The sequence below is a fragment of the Lipophrys pholis genome (assembly GCF_963383615.2).
Source record: "Lipophrys pholis genome assembly, chromosome: 2".
Taxonomy (NCBI): Eukaryota; Metazoa; Chordata; class Actinopteri; order Blenniiformes; family Blenniidae; genus Lipophrys; species Lipophrys pholis.
Window position 1 is genome coordinate 7,389,861 of NC_137636.1, and position 17,312 is coordinate 7,407,172.

The following is a 17,312-nucleotide window of genomic DNA, read 5'->3' on the forward strand; positions in this document are numbered from 1 at the left end:
TAAAGGAAAACCTAGAAGAAGCTCAGTCGCTAATCGCGATGGGCATGGAGAGGGAAGAAAATCTCCGACACCAGCTTTACACTGCCACCCTAGGTGCGCAACGTGACCCTAATTGGGGTCGTCGTAATCTGGCTTCGCCAGAGAGGTCTGGCACTATCGACTCCTCATGCGCCACAACGCAGAGGTATGACGCCTCATATAGCTTAGATGGTGATTCTTTTCAGCCCACGCGCAGCCGCAGCACGGGGCGCTTCGACGACTCCGCCACTCCTTCCCATCTGCAGCCCCCACGCGACGCTAGCAGTCGGGAGCAGGGGTCCAGGAGGGTGCCTCTACACCCCAGTAGACCTCCCTTGTATGGCCCTAGCGGCCCCGACCCGCGTCAGACAGCAGTCCACGGGGAACTGTCGTCAGAGGACTCTGACGGCCCCAGTCCCGTGAGGGGGTGGGATGTCCGGACCCGCCAGCTCGAATCCCTCGCAAAGGACATCGAACGCTTTGACCCGAGCAACAAGGACGCGAGTATCGAGGACTACCTCCGTGAGGTTGAACGCTGCCTCCTCGACATCGCACGTCCTTCCATGCGGGAGAAGCTAAAGCTTCTCTGGAAAACAACGTCCAGAACAGTCCATGTTTTCATGGAATCCCTGCCGCCAGACACCCGAGACCGGTACTCCACCCTCTGCCAGGCTCTCCGGGAAGAGTATTCATTGTACAATGACCCTGCTTCGGCAACGTTTGGTGCATTCGCGATCACCCAACGGAAGTCTGAACCTCCAAAGGAGTATTACAGGCGCCTACGAGTGGCCTACTTCCAAGGCCGCAATGCAGGCATCGGCTCGCTGTTCTCGATTGGCCTCTCCGCAGCCAACTCGGTCAGCCTGAAGGCCCTTCAGAGACATGTCGGGGAACTCGAAGAAGAAATGCCGGAAATCCAACAGAGACTCCTAATACAGAGTGAACAGTTACAAGGCTTGACCAAAACGGTTCAGGGAACCATACTCACTGTAAACTTGCATTCTGCTTTAATCAATAACACCTTGCATGCCTTAACAACCTTGTCAAGTATCGTCAGTGAGGACATAACGTATGTGCGAATAGTCAGGGATCTTATGCAAGATCTCCTTAGAGAAGTCAGTTCCTCCGTGAGTAGCCTCAGTACCGGGAAGATCCCCACGTACTTAGTTCCACTAACACTGGTTGAACAGATTCTCAAGACCACTACCACCACTGTTGTACAACCTTCACAGGTACATCTGGCATATAGTCTCGGCAGTGCTATTCCGATCTCTGTGAACCCACAGAACCTAGAGTTAGGATTTATCCTAAACCTACCAATCATTGAAAAGCAGAATGTGTACCGTTTAAAAACCGTATTGAATGTGGGATTCTGGGAGGGTAACACACACGTACACCTCCGAACGCCACCCACACTCGCCTACCACGACGACAACCCCTCACTCTACCTGGTCCCCAATCTCAGCATGTGCACAAACACCAAAGACATTCACTGGATCTGTCCCAGCAACCCTTTCATTAGAGATGTCACCAACTATCTATGTGGGCTGAGGGCAGACGCCCCGGAGCAGAAATGTCAAGGTAGTTTGTCCATCAAAGATGAAGGAACCGAGACCAGAGTAGAGAGAGCAGGTAGTCGATGGCTCGTCAACACACCTCATTCTGAAGCGACCATGTCCTACGACCGCCATGATATAGCCACCAAGCTCACCCTGCCCAATCAAACAATATTCCTCAATGTCCCACCAGGGGCTACAGTACACATTGACGACATAATCCTCCATCATCTCGATGCCGACCGACACGAGGTGGAGATTGAGATGATGGATGCATTCGTCGGGCACAATTTCACAATTGATGCCACCCTCCAAAGCCAGCTTCTGGCTGAGGGAACCAAATTGATTAAATTCAATTTAAAGCCCACAGGGCTCTCAGCCACTTTCCCTAGGCGGGCAGGTGGACACCCATACCAAGACCATCCCATCAGCATGGCAGCGCTCGGAATGTTGCTCAGTGGCTGGATCATCACGGCCGTAGTGGCGTACGCGATGTACAAGTACATCCAGAAACTACAGGCCCGACTGGATTCCCTGACCCTGGTCTCGCCACGTTTTGTGGGCCCATCCACAAACACACAATAGGCCAGCCCTCACCCAACCAAGAGGTGAAGGCACGGCCTACTAACCCTTTTCCTAACCACCCGTTCCCTTCCTATTTCTCACTCTCCTGTCCCTTTCCTACCTCTTTCATGTTCACTGGTGACGACCCTTAAGAAATGAAATGTATGTGTGCTTAGATAGTTAGAATAGAAATAGTAAGTCTGCCCAGACTAGCCTTAGCCTGCCCAGACTAGCCCAGCCTGCTCAGGAAATAACCTCACATGTGAACTGGTGGACAGAGAAGGACAGTATGTTTCACAGGACATGGGGACGTTCACAGATTCTATGGATTGTTCGGCCCAGGTTTGCTCCAAAGACTGTGACCTGCATCCCACTCTTCGGAACAAAGGGGGGATGTTGGAGCCAAAATCCTTTGTTCACTCACCCTCATGAGGAAGGGGGGGGGGGGCGAGGAGGGGGGTGAGCCACGTTTCTTTGAGAACAAAGAAACCATGTGCTCAACCCTGGAAAATTCGCCATTGATCACATGACCCCCCCCTGGGGGGCCCCCGGGTCCCCCCTCCTCTAGCTGCGGCACTGCAGCTCGACGGCAGGGGGACCCAAAATCCCGTCATCACCGGGTCACCGGCCCGGTGACGCGCAAGCCAACCCCGCGTGGATTGGCTGAACCACGGCCAACGCCGCGGGGAGCCCGGAAGACATCATAACGGTATAAATTCAGGCCCGGGAAGAGATCCAGCCTCTTCCAAAACGAAATCGCGTCAACCCAGACGCACCTTTTCGTAAGGAGACAAAGCGCCTCGTGTTAACGCACCTGGACCGGGCCTGAATTTTCTTCACCTCGCTGGACGAGCTCAAGAAAAGCGGGAATTCCCTTTATTTTTGGTTTCCCCTTCTTTTTTTTCTTCCTTTTTTTTGTTTGCATCATCCGGACCCCGAGCGCGCGCTGCAACCGCACGCTCGTCTGCAGACCGACCTGAGCATCGCTTCTTCACTCCCCCCCTCATCGCAAGAAGCTGCTGATCGCCCCTCGGATCACACTACGGGTTTCCCCTCCGTAGTCCACGTCAGGTCTCTATTTTCTGGGACGCCAGAGAACCGCCCGCGGCCACAAATCGACGGATTTCACCTGGCCACGGAAGCACGTTTCCCCCTCGTCCAACCAAGTAAGGCTTAGAGTCTGGGCAGGAATTAGAATAACGTGATATTATTATTGCTGTGTGTTTATTGTTGGTACTTGTAACTTTGGGACGCCGATCCCTGTTTCTGAGTACTTTTGTGTCTACGCGTGGACGGCCATCCACGCGAATCATCGCACGCACGCGCGAGCCTCCTCATCCTCAGCTCACGCTTCTGCTCCCAGAGTCCATATCTGCCTGAACAGCCGTTTTTGGACTCTGTACGTGTAAGCTGAGGCGGTCGCGTCAGTGTACACAGTCAGACACCCCCTCCTCTCTCCTCTCTCTCTCTCCTCTTCTCCTCTGTTTCCCTGTTCACTAACCAGCGCACGGTACGGCCGCCGCTGCCTCCAAGCGCCTCCTTTCAGTGCGTCCCTGGGACCGTGTGTAGTTCACTGCGGCTCGGATTTCTCGGCCACAAGGAATCCGGCGCGCTCCCGACGGCTACGGCCCGTGCGGAGCTCAGTGACGTCACGCTATCCCAGGCAGAGCACGCCGAGCGCCTCTGGTGACCGGGTGGGTAATCACATCGATTTCCTCGCCGGGTCGCCGAGCCGTTTGGCGCCCTCTGGTAGTCGCGTGGGTAATTGCAACCGCTCGTACCGCCATCTGGTGGTTGCATTAAGTCATCACAACTGCCCCGCGCGCCGACGCGCACCTAGTGGCCAGATCGGGTGATTACACCGGACCGCCGACGTCTACCTCCCTCTGGTGGACGTTCGTGGTCATTACCCTCTCACCAAGTCACGCCCCTTTCGCTCCACAAACCCGCACACACACACACACACATCGCTCCCCACACTCGAACACACACACACCCACTCACACACATCGCTCCCCCACACTCGAACACACACACACACACACACTTTATTAGCTGGCTTTGTTTTGTATTGTGTTGTTTTATGAGATCTTGCTTGATGTTTATTGATTAGATGTGATTCATAGATTGATGATTTAGGAATAGACGTTTGTTAATAAACACTTAATAGTTGAATTGAACGATTCTTGGTGGTTTTTGTGTGCTTTTCAGCGACAACTGCTGGTTGTAACAGTCAGTGCTCGGATTTACAGCCTTCCTTTCCTGCTTCAGTTAAATTGCGATTATCATTTCAATCAGAAATAATAATTTAAACATTTTAATTGAACTTTCTTTTTTAAGACTGATGTTTCGTTTAAGACCCTAACTTCAGCTGGTGCCCCGACTTTGATTAAGTAACGGTAATATTCAATTGATTAATAGTTTGAATGGTTTAAATCAATTTCAATGATTTTAACGCTTTGGGTAATTTAACACACCTAGGAGGCGTTGGCGAATGAATGCAGGTTTTCCACGGGAATAACCCGCATTGCTTTTAAATAATTTTAAGTGTTTCATCGCATTTTCTGTGGTTAATTACCCGCACTATTATTGATTGATCTGTTACCCAGTTAACCTAATCACAACTTGAATTGTCTCTAAGCTATTGTTCATTTATTTTTGTTGCAGATAGATAATTTGTATGCTTTATTAATTAATAAATTAGTCAATTTATTCAATTAATACTCAAGAGTGCTTTTAATCATTTTTAAGTGGTTTTCGTGCATCTCAGCATCCAATTATCCAGTATTATTAATTCATAAAGCGCAAGTTTATCCAATTAATAATCCTAACTGCATTTAATTCAATTTCAATGGTTTAGCTCATTCAAATAACTCATTGTATTTAATTAGTAAACCCCGACTTTACTTAATTAATTCCAACTCCTCATTGATTACTCCCGATTGTTATTAGATAAATAACCAAACTTGTTTGATTAACAATCCATTCTAAATTACTTGCAGATCACCTTCGGTGGTCCACTCCACCGAAGTAATTCAGCCTCCCCTCAGTTATTGACTTACAAATCGCAGGTTTGTTTCATTGATAACTTGAATCATAGGTTGCTCTCCGTAATTTAATCATCACTCGTAATCAAGTACCGTTGTTCATTGATAGGTCAATAGCCATTTGTGACGCCTTCGCAGCTTGAGCTTTTCCCCGGTTACTCCAGCGAGTCGCCTCCTGTGGGTCCACAGGCGCTTCGGTAGGTCACGCCACTGACCCGCAGTTGTCAACAAAGGAGTGACCCGTCACGCCTGTTGACCGGTCGTGCCACTGGTGGACCGCCTTCGCGATTGGACCCCGTGGAGGTTCCTCCCGTCAGGCGACCCTTTTTAGCTCAAAGCTGTTGGCCGATAACTGACTATTTACTCCAATCAACCTTTATAGCTTTGCATAACTTACACTTGGTACATTACCTTAGTAATCTATTACTCCAGTAATCCATTACTTTGGTGGCCTACCGCTAGTGATCAGTAATTGTCAACCCGTAAATAACAATTTACTTCTGTTTGGCGATTCGTTTATATGTAAATTACCTCTGACAGGGTAGAACCTTCCGGTAGCCTACCACTAGGGTAATTTGCATATTCTGATCACACGCTGACCCCAACATAATGGTGCCCCGTGTGAGGCTGTTGTAAACCAGCATTGTTACGAATAACTGCACAAAATAATCCTGAATCGTTCACTTAAGGTGTAGCCGTTAACTTTATTCTCCCAGAATTGGTTTTCAAGATACACTTTTTCAGCACTGTCGAACAAAGTCACTTGTGGTGTGAAATCAGTTGTGAAGTGGTTAGTGCCTTGCTTTCCCTGCATTCTACGCATGATTAACACGCTGTGTTAAGATTTCTGACTACGATTAATAGACACTAACAATATTGCTCGCCAAGGTGTTAGACGCATCTGACTAACTTGGATAGGGTGCAGCTCGAGCAATTAACGAAACCGAGAGGTTTGTAAGACACAGGTACAGCCGTTACCTGTGCAGTAGCAAAGCTAATTTGCCGTTAACCACAGCTAACGTTGTTGACTTCGGGCGTAAATCTCAACCACTCAATGGAGGGTAAGGGTTCCCGGGCACAGGGAGCCGAGGCTCCGCCGGTGCTAACTGAGCCGGCCATACGAGACGTGGTGTCCCACCTCGTCCGTCTCTCCTTGGAGGAGAAAGCAAATCTCGAACGCTACAGCGTTGAGATTTGCGAAGAAAAGATCCGAGAGCTGGTAAGTTTTGTCAACAACCCAGGGGACAAGCCGGCACGTACAGTGCCGGACGTCCTGGGCCAGATCAGCCTGCTCTACCAGCGTAGAGCAGAGCTACAGTCAAAGGAGGCGGAGGAGCGTACGGATCGGCTGCGTCTGGACAACCAGAGGCTATCCAAGGACAACGCTCGCCTCCGACAGGAGCTGGACGCCTCCAAGGACGAGGATCAGCCTTCAGAGCCCGAGAAGCAACGGGCTCTGCCTCCTCATAAGGAGACGAAGGTCGATGAGTGCACACTAGAGAGTGAGCCTCAGATCCAGGAGTTAAAGGAAAACCTAGAAGAAGCTCAGTCGCTAATCGCGATGGGCATGGAGAGGGAAGAAAATCTCCGACACCAGCTTTACACTGCCACCCTAGGTGCGCAACGTGACCCTAATTGGGGTCGTCGTAATCTGGCTTCGCCAGAGAGGTCTGGCACTATCGACTCCTCATGCGCCACAACGCAGAGGTATGACGCCTCATATAGCTTAGATGGTGATTCTTTTCAGCCCACGCGCAGCCGCAGCACGGGGCGCTTCGACGACTCCGCCACTCCTTCCCATCTGCAGCCCCCACGCGACGCTAGCAGTCGGGAGCAGGGGTCCAGGAGGGTGCCTCTACACCCCAGTAGACCTCCCTTGTATGGCCCTAGCGGCCCCGACCCGCGTCAGACAGCAGTCCACGGGGAACTGTCGTCAGAGGACTCTGACGGCCCCAGTCCCGTGAGGGGGTGGGATGTCCGGACCCGCCAGCTCGAATCCCTCGCAAAGGACATCGAACGCTTTGACCCGAGCAACAAGGACGCGAGTATCGAGGACTACCTCCGTGAGGTTGAACGCTGCCTCCTCGACATCGCACGTCCTTCCATGCGGGAGAAGCTAAAGCTTCTCTGGAAAACAACGTCCAGAACAGTCCATGTTTTCATGGAATCCCTGCCGCCAGACACCCGAGACCGGTACTCCACCCTCTGCCAGGCTCTCCGGGAAGAGTATTCATTGTACAATGACCCTGCTTCGGCAACGTTTGGTGCATTCGCGATCACCCAACGGAAGTCTGAACCTCCAAAGGAGTATTACAGGCGCCTACGAGTGGCCTACTTCCAAGGCCGCAATGCAGGCATCGGCTCGCTGTTCTCGATTGGCCTCTCCGCAGCCAACTCGGTCAGCCTGAAGGCCCTTCAGAGACATGTCGGGGAACTCGAAGAAGAAATGCCGGAAATCCAACAGAGACTCCTAATACAGAGTGAACAGTTACAAGGCTTGACCAAAACGGTTCAGGGAACCATACTCACTGTAAACTTGCATTCTGCTTTAATCAATAACACCTTGCATGCCTTAACAACCTTGTCAAGTATCGTCAGTGAGGACATAACGTATGTGCGAATAGTCAGGGATCTTATGCAAGATCTCCTTAGAGAAGTCAGTTCCTCCGTGAGTAGCCTCAGTACCGGGAAGATCCCCACGTACTTAGTTCCACTAACACTGGTTGAACAGATTCTCAAGACCACTACCACCACTGTTGTACAACCTTCACAGGTACATCTGGCATATAGTCTCGGCAGTGCTATTCCGATCTCTGTGAACCCACAGAACCTAGAGTTAGGATTTATCCTAAACCTACCAATCATTGAAAAGCAGAATGTGTACCGTTTAAAAACCGTATTGAATGTGGGATTCTGGGAGGGTAACACACACGTACACCTCCGAACGCCACCCACACTCGCCTACCACGACGACAACCCCTCACTCTACCTGGTCCCCAATCTCAGCATGTGCACAAACACCAAAGACATTCACTGGATCTGTCCCAGCAACCCTTTCATTAGAGATGTCACCAACTATCTATGTGGGCTGAGGGCAGACGCCCCGGAGCAGAAATGTCAAGGTAGTTTGTCCATCAAAGATGAAGGAACCGAGACCAGAGTAGAGAGAGCAGGTAGTCGATGGCTCGTCAACACACCTCATTCTGAAGCGACCATGTCCTACGACCGCCATGATATAGCCACCAAGCTCACCCTGCCCAATCAAACAATATTCCTCAATGTCCCACCAGGGGCTACAGTACACATTGACGACATAATCCTCCATCATCTCGATGCCGACCGACACGAGGTGGAGATTGAGATGATGGATGCATTCGTCGGGCACAATTTCACAATTGATGCCACCCTCCAAAGCCAGCTTCTGGCTGAGGGAACCAAATTGATTAAATTCAATTTAAAGCCCACAGGGCTCTCAGCCACTTTCCCTAGGCGGGCAGGTGGACACCCATACCAAGACCATCCCATCAGCATGGCAGCGCTCGGAATGTTGCTCAGTGGCTGGATCATCACGGCCGTAGTGGCGTACGCGATGTACAAGTACATCCAGAAACTACAGGCCCGACTGGATTCCCTGACCCTGGTCTCGCCACGTTTTGTGGGCCCATCCACAAACACACAATAGGCCAGCCCTCACCCAACCAAGAGGTGAAGGCACGGCCTACTAACCCTTTTCCTAACCACCCGTTCCCTTCCTATTTCTCACTCTCCTGTCCCTTTCCTACCTCTTTCATGTTCACTGGTGACGACCCTTAAGAAATGAAATGTATGTGTGCTTAGATAGTTAGAATAGAAATAGTAAGTCTGCCCAGACTAGCCTTAGCCTGCCCAGACTAGCCCAGCCTGCTCAGGAAATAACCTCACATGTGAACTGGTGGACAGAGAAGGACAGTATGTTTCACAGGACATGGGGACGTTCACAGATTCTATGGATTGTTCGGCCCAGGTTTGCTCCAAAGACTGTGACCTGCATCCCACTCTTCGGAACAAAGGGGGGATGTTGGAGCCAAAATCCTTTGTTCACTCACCCTCATGAGGAAGGGGGGGGGGGGCGAGGAGGGGGGTGAGCCACGTTTCTTTGAGAACAAAGAAACCATGTGCTCAACCCTGGAAAATTCGCCATTGATCACATGACCCCCCCCTGGGGGGCCCCCGGGTCCCCCCTCCTCTAGCTGCGGCACTGCAGCTCGACGGCAGGGGGACCCAAAATCCCGTCATCACCGGGTCACCGGCCCGGTGACGCGCAAGCCAACCCCGCGTGGATTGGCTGAACCACGGCCAACGCCGCGGGGAGCCCGGAAGACATCATAACGGTATAAATTCAGGCCCGGGAAGAGATCCAGCCTCTTCCAAAACGAAATCGCGTCAACCCAGACGCACCTTTTCGTAAGGAGACAAAGCGCCTCGTGTTAACGCACCTGGACCGGGCCTGAATTTTCTTCACCTCGCTGGACGAGCTCAAGAAAAGCGGGAATTCCCTTTATTTTTGGTTTCCCCTTCTTTTTTTTCTTCCTTTTTTTTGTTTGCATCATCCGGACCCCGAGCGCGCGCTGCAACCGCACGCTCGTCTGCAGACCGACCTGAGCATCGCTTCTTCACTCCCCCCCTCATCGCAAGAAGCTGCTGATCGCCCCTCGGATCACACTACGGGTTTCCCCTCCGTAGTCCACGTCAGGTCTCTATTTTCTGGGACGCCAGAGAACCGCCCGCGGCCACAAATCGACGGATTTCACCTGGCCACGGAAGCACGTTTCCCCCTCGTCCAACCAAGTAAGGCTTAGAGTCTGGGCAGGAATTAGAATAACGTGATATTATTATTGCTGTGTGTTTATTGTTGGTACTTGTAACTTTGGGACGCCGATCCCTGTTTCTGAGTACTTTTGTGTCTACGCGTGGACGGCCATCCACGCGAATCATCGCACGCACGCGCGAGCCTCCTCATCCTCAGCTCACGCTTCTGCTCCCAGAGTCCATATCTGCCTGAACAGCCGTTTTTGGACTCTGTACGTGTAAGCTGAGGCGGTCGCGTCAGTGTACACAGTCAGACACCCCCTCCTCTCTCCTCTCTCTCTCTCCTCTTCTCCTCTGTTTCCCTGTTCACTAACCAGCGCACGGTACGGCCGCCGCTGCCTCCAAGCGCCTCCTTTCAGTGCGTCCCTGGGACCGTGTGTAGTTCACTGCGGCTCGGATTTCTCGGCCACAAGGAATCCGGCGCGCTCCCGACGGCTACGGCCCGTGCGGAGCTCAGTGACGTCACGCTATCCCAGGCAGAGCACGCCGAGCGCCTCTGGTGACCGGGTGGGTAATCACATCGATTTCCTCGCCGGGTCGCCGAGCCGTTTGGCGCCCTCTGGTAGTCGCGTGGGTAATTGCAACCGCTCGTACCGCCATCTGGTGGTTGCATTAAGTCATCACAACTGCCCCGCGCGCCGACGCGCACCTAGTGGCCAGATCGGGTGATTACACCGGACCGCCGACGTCTACCTCCCTCTGGTGGACGTTCGTGGTCATTACCCTCTCACCAAGTCACGCCCCTTTCGCTCCACAAACCCGCACACACACACACACACATCGCTCCCCACACTCGAACACACACACACCCACTCACACACATCGCTCCCCCACACTCGAACACACACACACACACACACACACACTCACACACACACACACACACTTTATTAGCTGGCTTTGTTTTGTATTGTGTTGTTTTATGAGATCTTGCTTGATGTTTATTGATTAGATGTGATTCATAGATTGATGATTTAGGAATAGACGTTTGTTAATAAACACTTAATAGTTGAATTGAACGATTCTTGGTGGTTTTTGTGTGCTTTTCAGCGACAACTGCTGGTTGTAACAGTCAGTGCTCGGATTTACAGCCTTCCTTTCCTGCTTCAGTTAAATTGCGATTATCATTTCAATCAGAAATAATAATTTAAACATTTTAATTGAACTTTCTTTTTTAAGACTGATGTTTCGTTTAAGACCCTAACTTCAGCTGGTGCCCCGACTTTGATTAAGTAACGGTAATATTCAATTGATTAATAGTTTGAATGGTTTAAATCAATTTCAATGATTTTAACGCTTTGGGTAATTTAACACACCTAGGAGGCGTTGGCGAATGAATGCAGGTTTTCCACGGGAATAACCCGCATTGCTTTTAAATAATTTTAAGTGTTTCATCGCATTTTCTGTGGTTAATTACCCGCACTATTATTGATTGATCTGTTACCCAGTTAACCTAATCACAACTTGAATTGTCTCTAAGCTATTGTTCATTTATTTTTGTTGCAGATAGATAATTTGTATGCTTTATTAATTAATAAATTAGTCAATTTATTCAATTAATACTCAAGAGTGCTTTTAATCATTTTTAAGTGGTTTTCGTGCATCTCAGCATCCAATTATCCAGTATTATTAATTCATAAAGCGCAAGTTTATCCAATTAATAATCCTAACTGCATTTAATTCAATTTCAATGGTTTAGCTCATTCAAATAACTCATTGTATTTAATTAGTAAACCCCGACTTTACTTAATTAATTCCAACTCCTCATTGATTACTCCCGATTGTTATTAGATAAATAACCAAACTTGTTTGATTAACAATCCATTCTAAATTACTTGCAGATCACCTTCGGTGGTCCACTCCACCGAAGTAATTCAGCCTCCCCTCAGTTATTGACTTACAAATCGCAGGTTTGTTTCATTGATAACTTGAATCATAGGTTGCTCTCCGTAATTTAATCATCACTCGTAATCAAGTACCGTTGTTCATTGATAGGTCAATAGCCATTTGTGACGCCTTCGCAGCTTGAGCTTTTCCCCGGTTACTCCAGCGAGTCGCCTCCTGTGGGTCCACAGGCGCTTCGGTAGGTCACGCCACTGACCCGCAGTTGTCAACAAAGGAGTGACCCGTCACGCCTGTTGACCGGTCGTGCCACTGGTGGACCGCCTTCGCGATTGGACCCCGTGGAGGTTCCTCCCGTCAGGCGACCCTTTTTAGCTCAAAGCTGTTGGCCGATAACTGACTATTTACTCCAATCAACCTTTATAGCTTTGCATAACTTACACTTGGTACATTACCTTAGTAATCTATTACTCCAGTAATCCATTACTTTGGTGGCCTACCGCTAGTGATCAGTAATTGTCAACCCGTAAATAACAATTTACTTCTGTTTGGCGATTCGTTTATATGTAAATTACCTCTGACAGGGTAGAACCTTCCGGTAGCCTACCACTAGGGTAATTTGCATATTCTGATCACACGCTGACCCCAACAGAGCAAATATATATTAGTCCTGTTGCTGCCTGTGAATGCTCCAGAGTGCAAAGACTTCCTTGTTGCACAAACCAGACTCATTCAGATCAGAAGCATTTTTTATTACCTCGGTGACACCAGAGAAAATACTCAGCTTCATGGGTGAAGATTCTTGAAACATGTAGCACGACGACTTCCCCGGAGCTGCCTGACTTAACTTCTCTGGTTGAGATCCTTCCCTCAGCCGTTTCTCTCATGCTGTTAACGTCATTGTCTTCACAATCGCGCCTCTGTCCTGAGTTAATTCTTTTCCTTGCCTTTCTTATTAGTCCACTATGACTACACACATTTGAAAGTTGCAGAGAGCAGCAGGGATATTTGCAAGGCAGAGTGCCAGAGGATGGAGCTGGTCTCAAATGTCAGCACTAATGACTTTTATCGGAGCGTATGAATATAATGATCTACAAGTATAATCTCACCCAAATGGTGCAACTGTGCAGGACTTCAGTCACACACACACTAGAAAACAGAGTCCGTGTGTAAATACGTTCTATGGGGCAACAATCCAGCTGCTGGATATTATCACTGCTGACAGTGAGGAAAAGACCGCAGCCATCCGAGCTCCAGTGAGAAGGCAAAACAAAATTAGAATGAAATCAGCTCCAGATAAAAAGGTTTCTGGCTGTAAGATCGCGCTCAGAAAATACAACTTTTGGATCAAAATCACGAGTAAAGTTAGCATGCAAACAGACCATTTTCAGCTTTACATTTCTGCTGAACATATTAAAAATATCCCAAGAATCAAAACTGTGAAAAAAAAATCCTGCACATATCAGCCATCTGTGCCATGTTACTGAAACAACACCGGGTGTATAATTCTCCAGGCAATCATGAACATATCTTATTGAGTTGTACCTCTTTTTACTTACTGCTATACAAACCAAATCTTTTCTGGCTGATGAGAGCTCATAGATTTATTCATTATGAAATACAAGTTATAATGGGACGGTCCTTCAAAGTGTTGAATGAAAAAATAATCAATGCTATGTTATGTTATGGCCAGGATGTAGAAACACAAGAGACTTCAGGCTGAGAAAAACATAATGCACACACGTGTACGTACACATGCGCACACCCACACAGACTGTATAATGCTCTTATGACAAGATCTGCTCAGAAATGACAGCGTTGGCCGCAAAATCCAACTTTCTCCCACCACTTTCCACTCCACTGACATGTTCCTCGACACATTTTAAACACCAGCCTCAGTCTTTAGAGAGGCCCCATATATCTGAATGTGCAGACAAGAAGAGTAATGGAGCATGCAGTCAGGGATAACGATGGCAATGGGTGGGCTCAGGCCAACTTGGAGACACAGAGGATCCATTAGTCCAATCTGATTGATTCCTTTCTCCCTCTCCACTCTGCTAATCCTTGAAGACAACAACAGATGGCTCAGAGCCAATAATACGTCGAACCTGTCTGCACTTCACTCACCTTGAGTCATTCTGTACTGGCCTGTGCACTCGGGCTACTGGGCAGAGCTACACATGTGACAATTTCACCCGACGGCCTTGATATTTTGCGCTTGTTTCTCTGTAATTGCACAAGATTCCTCCAAGTTTTATACTTGACAGTGTGTGTAACCTTAAAAAAAAAACCTTGACGCTCACTAATCCGACATAGTAAGTGACATGTAGGTCACAAACTACGGAATTAAAAGCTCTATTGTGACTATAAAAAGGGTGTGTGTAAACCCACACTGGTTTATATTCTAACTGACAAAACAATAATAAGTGAGATTAAATCGAGAAATAATGATTTTTAACAATGCTTTCAAAAGTCAGACTCCCTCTTCATTTAGAAAGTGTATCCCACAGAAAGCTATCATACAGTAGGGTTGCATACAATCCCAATTATGTTTCATATAACTTCAGCATATCTAATCTCTGTTAAGTATAATCCATGGAGCAGATATCATGTTGAAGGAGCTGTTCAGCTCACAGAAACAGAAGTCAGAGGAATAGTAATTTGCTGCTGAGAGACCAACAGGAAGTACTGACTGGTATTACGTTATTATAGAACACCGCCTCGACCACGCACAAAAAGCCTATAGTTAGAACGACCCAGCAATGCTACCCGTGGGACAAGACCGTGGAGTTCCTCCTCCCACCTACTCTCCTCCGGTTTTATTCTCTACCCTTCATCTCTCTCCGCCCTGTTGTTACTGATCGTTCTGTGTTCAGCCTCCTGAGGTGCCTGGAAGCAAGAGAAATGATAGAAACCAGATGGAGGAAGACAGAGACACCAACTGATGAATGTTCACTGGATTACATTAAAAAAAAGAAAGTGAAACAACAGGATAGCATAGGTGCCGTTTAACACTTTACACTCTGGTTTTAGTGACTGACAGAATAACATTTTTATTAAATTTACCAGTCAAAACAGCTTGTTTTACCATTCAACTCTTGTATAAACTTGGCATGGTCCACACAGGAAGTTGGGTGTTTCTTCCAACAATCACATGGAATTTGTATATTTTTCTAACTACACACACTTTATTATTACATAATGAGAGCAGAGTTGAAGGAGCGCCCTGGCCTATCGCTCAGCAGGGTCCTGGAAAGGACTGGGGCATTAATAATACAAGTTCAAGAGAGCTTGCCACTTTCACACCTTTGTCTGAAGCTAATGTCACAGTTTCACTAACGTGGCTCTAAGCCAGGTTTCACGCCTCACTGGAATGTATGCAGGGCAAACAAGACATATCAGAGGAGCCCGTTTATCTGCAATACTGCAGAAGGTGAGATCACCAGAAAGGCAAAGTCAGCATGCACCACAACTCGGTGCTGGGTTACAATTCCTGCTCCTCAGCTTCAGGAAGGCCACCTGCCCCCAGGCTCAGAATGGAAAACCACACTTTTACTCAGAAGCCGTCCCTCCTTGGGACTTGGACCACACCCTGCATTCACTATTGGGCCCTGCTGGTCACACTGCCTCTGGGAGCAAAACACGTAAGCTCTTTAAAAAGATATGTACAGGTATAATGACCTTGCACTTCAGTCTACAGCCCATCCCTTCCCATCCCATCCTCCCTGGGGTGAGTCAGAATGTCCTGAAAGATACTACTGTCTTAACCAACCAAACAAACAGAGAGTATCCATGTCTGGATGTACTGGCATGTTGACAGCGATAGGCAGATTGGACTACATGAGACGTACAATCACGCATGAATCATTGAGGAGCACTTATAAATGTTAAAATGATTAACAAATGTCCACATACGTGAACGATGGAACTTCACTTCCGACAGATCCAGCGGGCGGCGGAATGGCGTTAGCCAACTCCTCCTTGACATGTTTATAACAATCACAGAGAGTAAACATGTTGATATGTAACTACAACCACCGCCCGGAAGCCGCGGGCCCGGTATTTGTTGTAAAAACTGATGACAGGGCAATCCGGTTGTGACACTCGTAATCCAGTATGTGAGCTACATTTATCGGATGCAGCACAGCCAGTGAAAGCAGTCCGATGAAGGAGTGGAAGCTAACAGGCTAACTGCTGCAGTGGACTCATGTTAGCCGCTGAGCTAAAACCACAGTAACAGTGAGAGGAAACCACACGACACGACGTGGCACTGGGGCGGCATACTGACTTAAAACCTGAGGGAGATATCTATGCCCTTACCTGAAGTTAACACGGACCTGACTGAAGTCTCTCCAGATAACTGCAGTCTTCTCAATGAAAGCGACGTCTTGAACGCTGCTTGGTTTCTACTCAGCCCAAGGGCGGCAACACAGGAAAAGAGAAAGACCAGCGCTTCCGGAGTGACGTCCGACTATACCAATAGGAAGCCAGCTTGCCTGGTGCGAACCAATGACGTGTATTATCCCGCCTCCATAATGATGGCGACCAATCAGAAGACAGATATGAATAAAATAAAATAAAATAAAATAAAATAAAATAAAATAAAATAAAATAAAATAAAATAAAATAAAATAAAATAAAATAAAATAAAATTAAATTAAATTAAATTAAATTAACCATACAATGATTTGTTGTCATGATATGCTTGTAATGTCAGACAATGGGTGATTATCCAGATTTTGAACCAGATTTTTATGATGTTAAGAGAATGATAAAATCCATGACAAAAAAAAATATGTAGCATAAAAAAAACATTGTCATCATCTGTTTTGTGATTTTTAAAAAATTCACTGAAGTGTTAGTGTATATGTACTCTGCAAAATGAGATTGTCAAGCAGAGCCATGACACCCTCCAAATGATGTTGTTTACTAACAAATTAAATAATTTAATAACATATTAAATTGTTAATGTATCTTTTTATTTGTGGTGGTGGTGGTGTCGTTAGTAATTTCAGATCACAATGTAAATCAGATTTCAGATTTCAGAAATCTCCTTGGTTTGAATCCAGATTTTGGATAGTTTGAATGTTCATCATGTGCATGTTTCTTCTTTCAGTTGAATGACATGGATTGGAGGTTAACTGTAATAACCCCAAACCTGAAAGTCATTCTGACACTAGGAATTGATTGGAAAAGGTTTAATTTTAAAATGCCCATAGTCAGCTGGGATCATCCCCAGCGATTTGCAACCTTGGATTGGATAAAATGATGGAAGGGACAGTCAAGAGGGTGGATTTTTGATTTTTGTTTGTTTATCTCTATCAGATCACAAGTTGACAAAATAATTTCAGCTGTTTAACAACCATACTAAATGCTCATGCTTAATTTAGTTTTGATCCAACCAAAAAAAAAGGGAAAAATGAACAGAAAATGCTTG

At 47.6% G+C, this 17,312-nt stretch overlaps 1 protein-coding gene across 3 annotated transcripts in view; it reads right to left on the minus strand.

Annotated features, from left to right (window-relative positions):
- tmod2 (tropomodulin 2) overlaps positions 1-16,323 on the minus strand; it is a 34,056-nt gene extending 17,733 nt beyond the window's left edge. The window contains exon 1 of one of the 3 annotated variants that reach the window (XM_080493581.1): positions 16,196-16,323. The gene's annotated coding sequence lies outside the window, so the exon portion shown is untranslated. Of the gene's footprint in view, positions 1-14,705; positions 14,725-16,195 lie in introns of those variants that run through there. The other 2 variants (XM_080493582.1, XM_080493583.1) reach the window with 2 other exon arrangements.
- Positions 16,324-17,312: the final 989 nt, after the last annotated feature.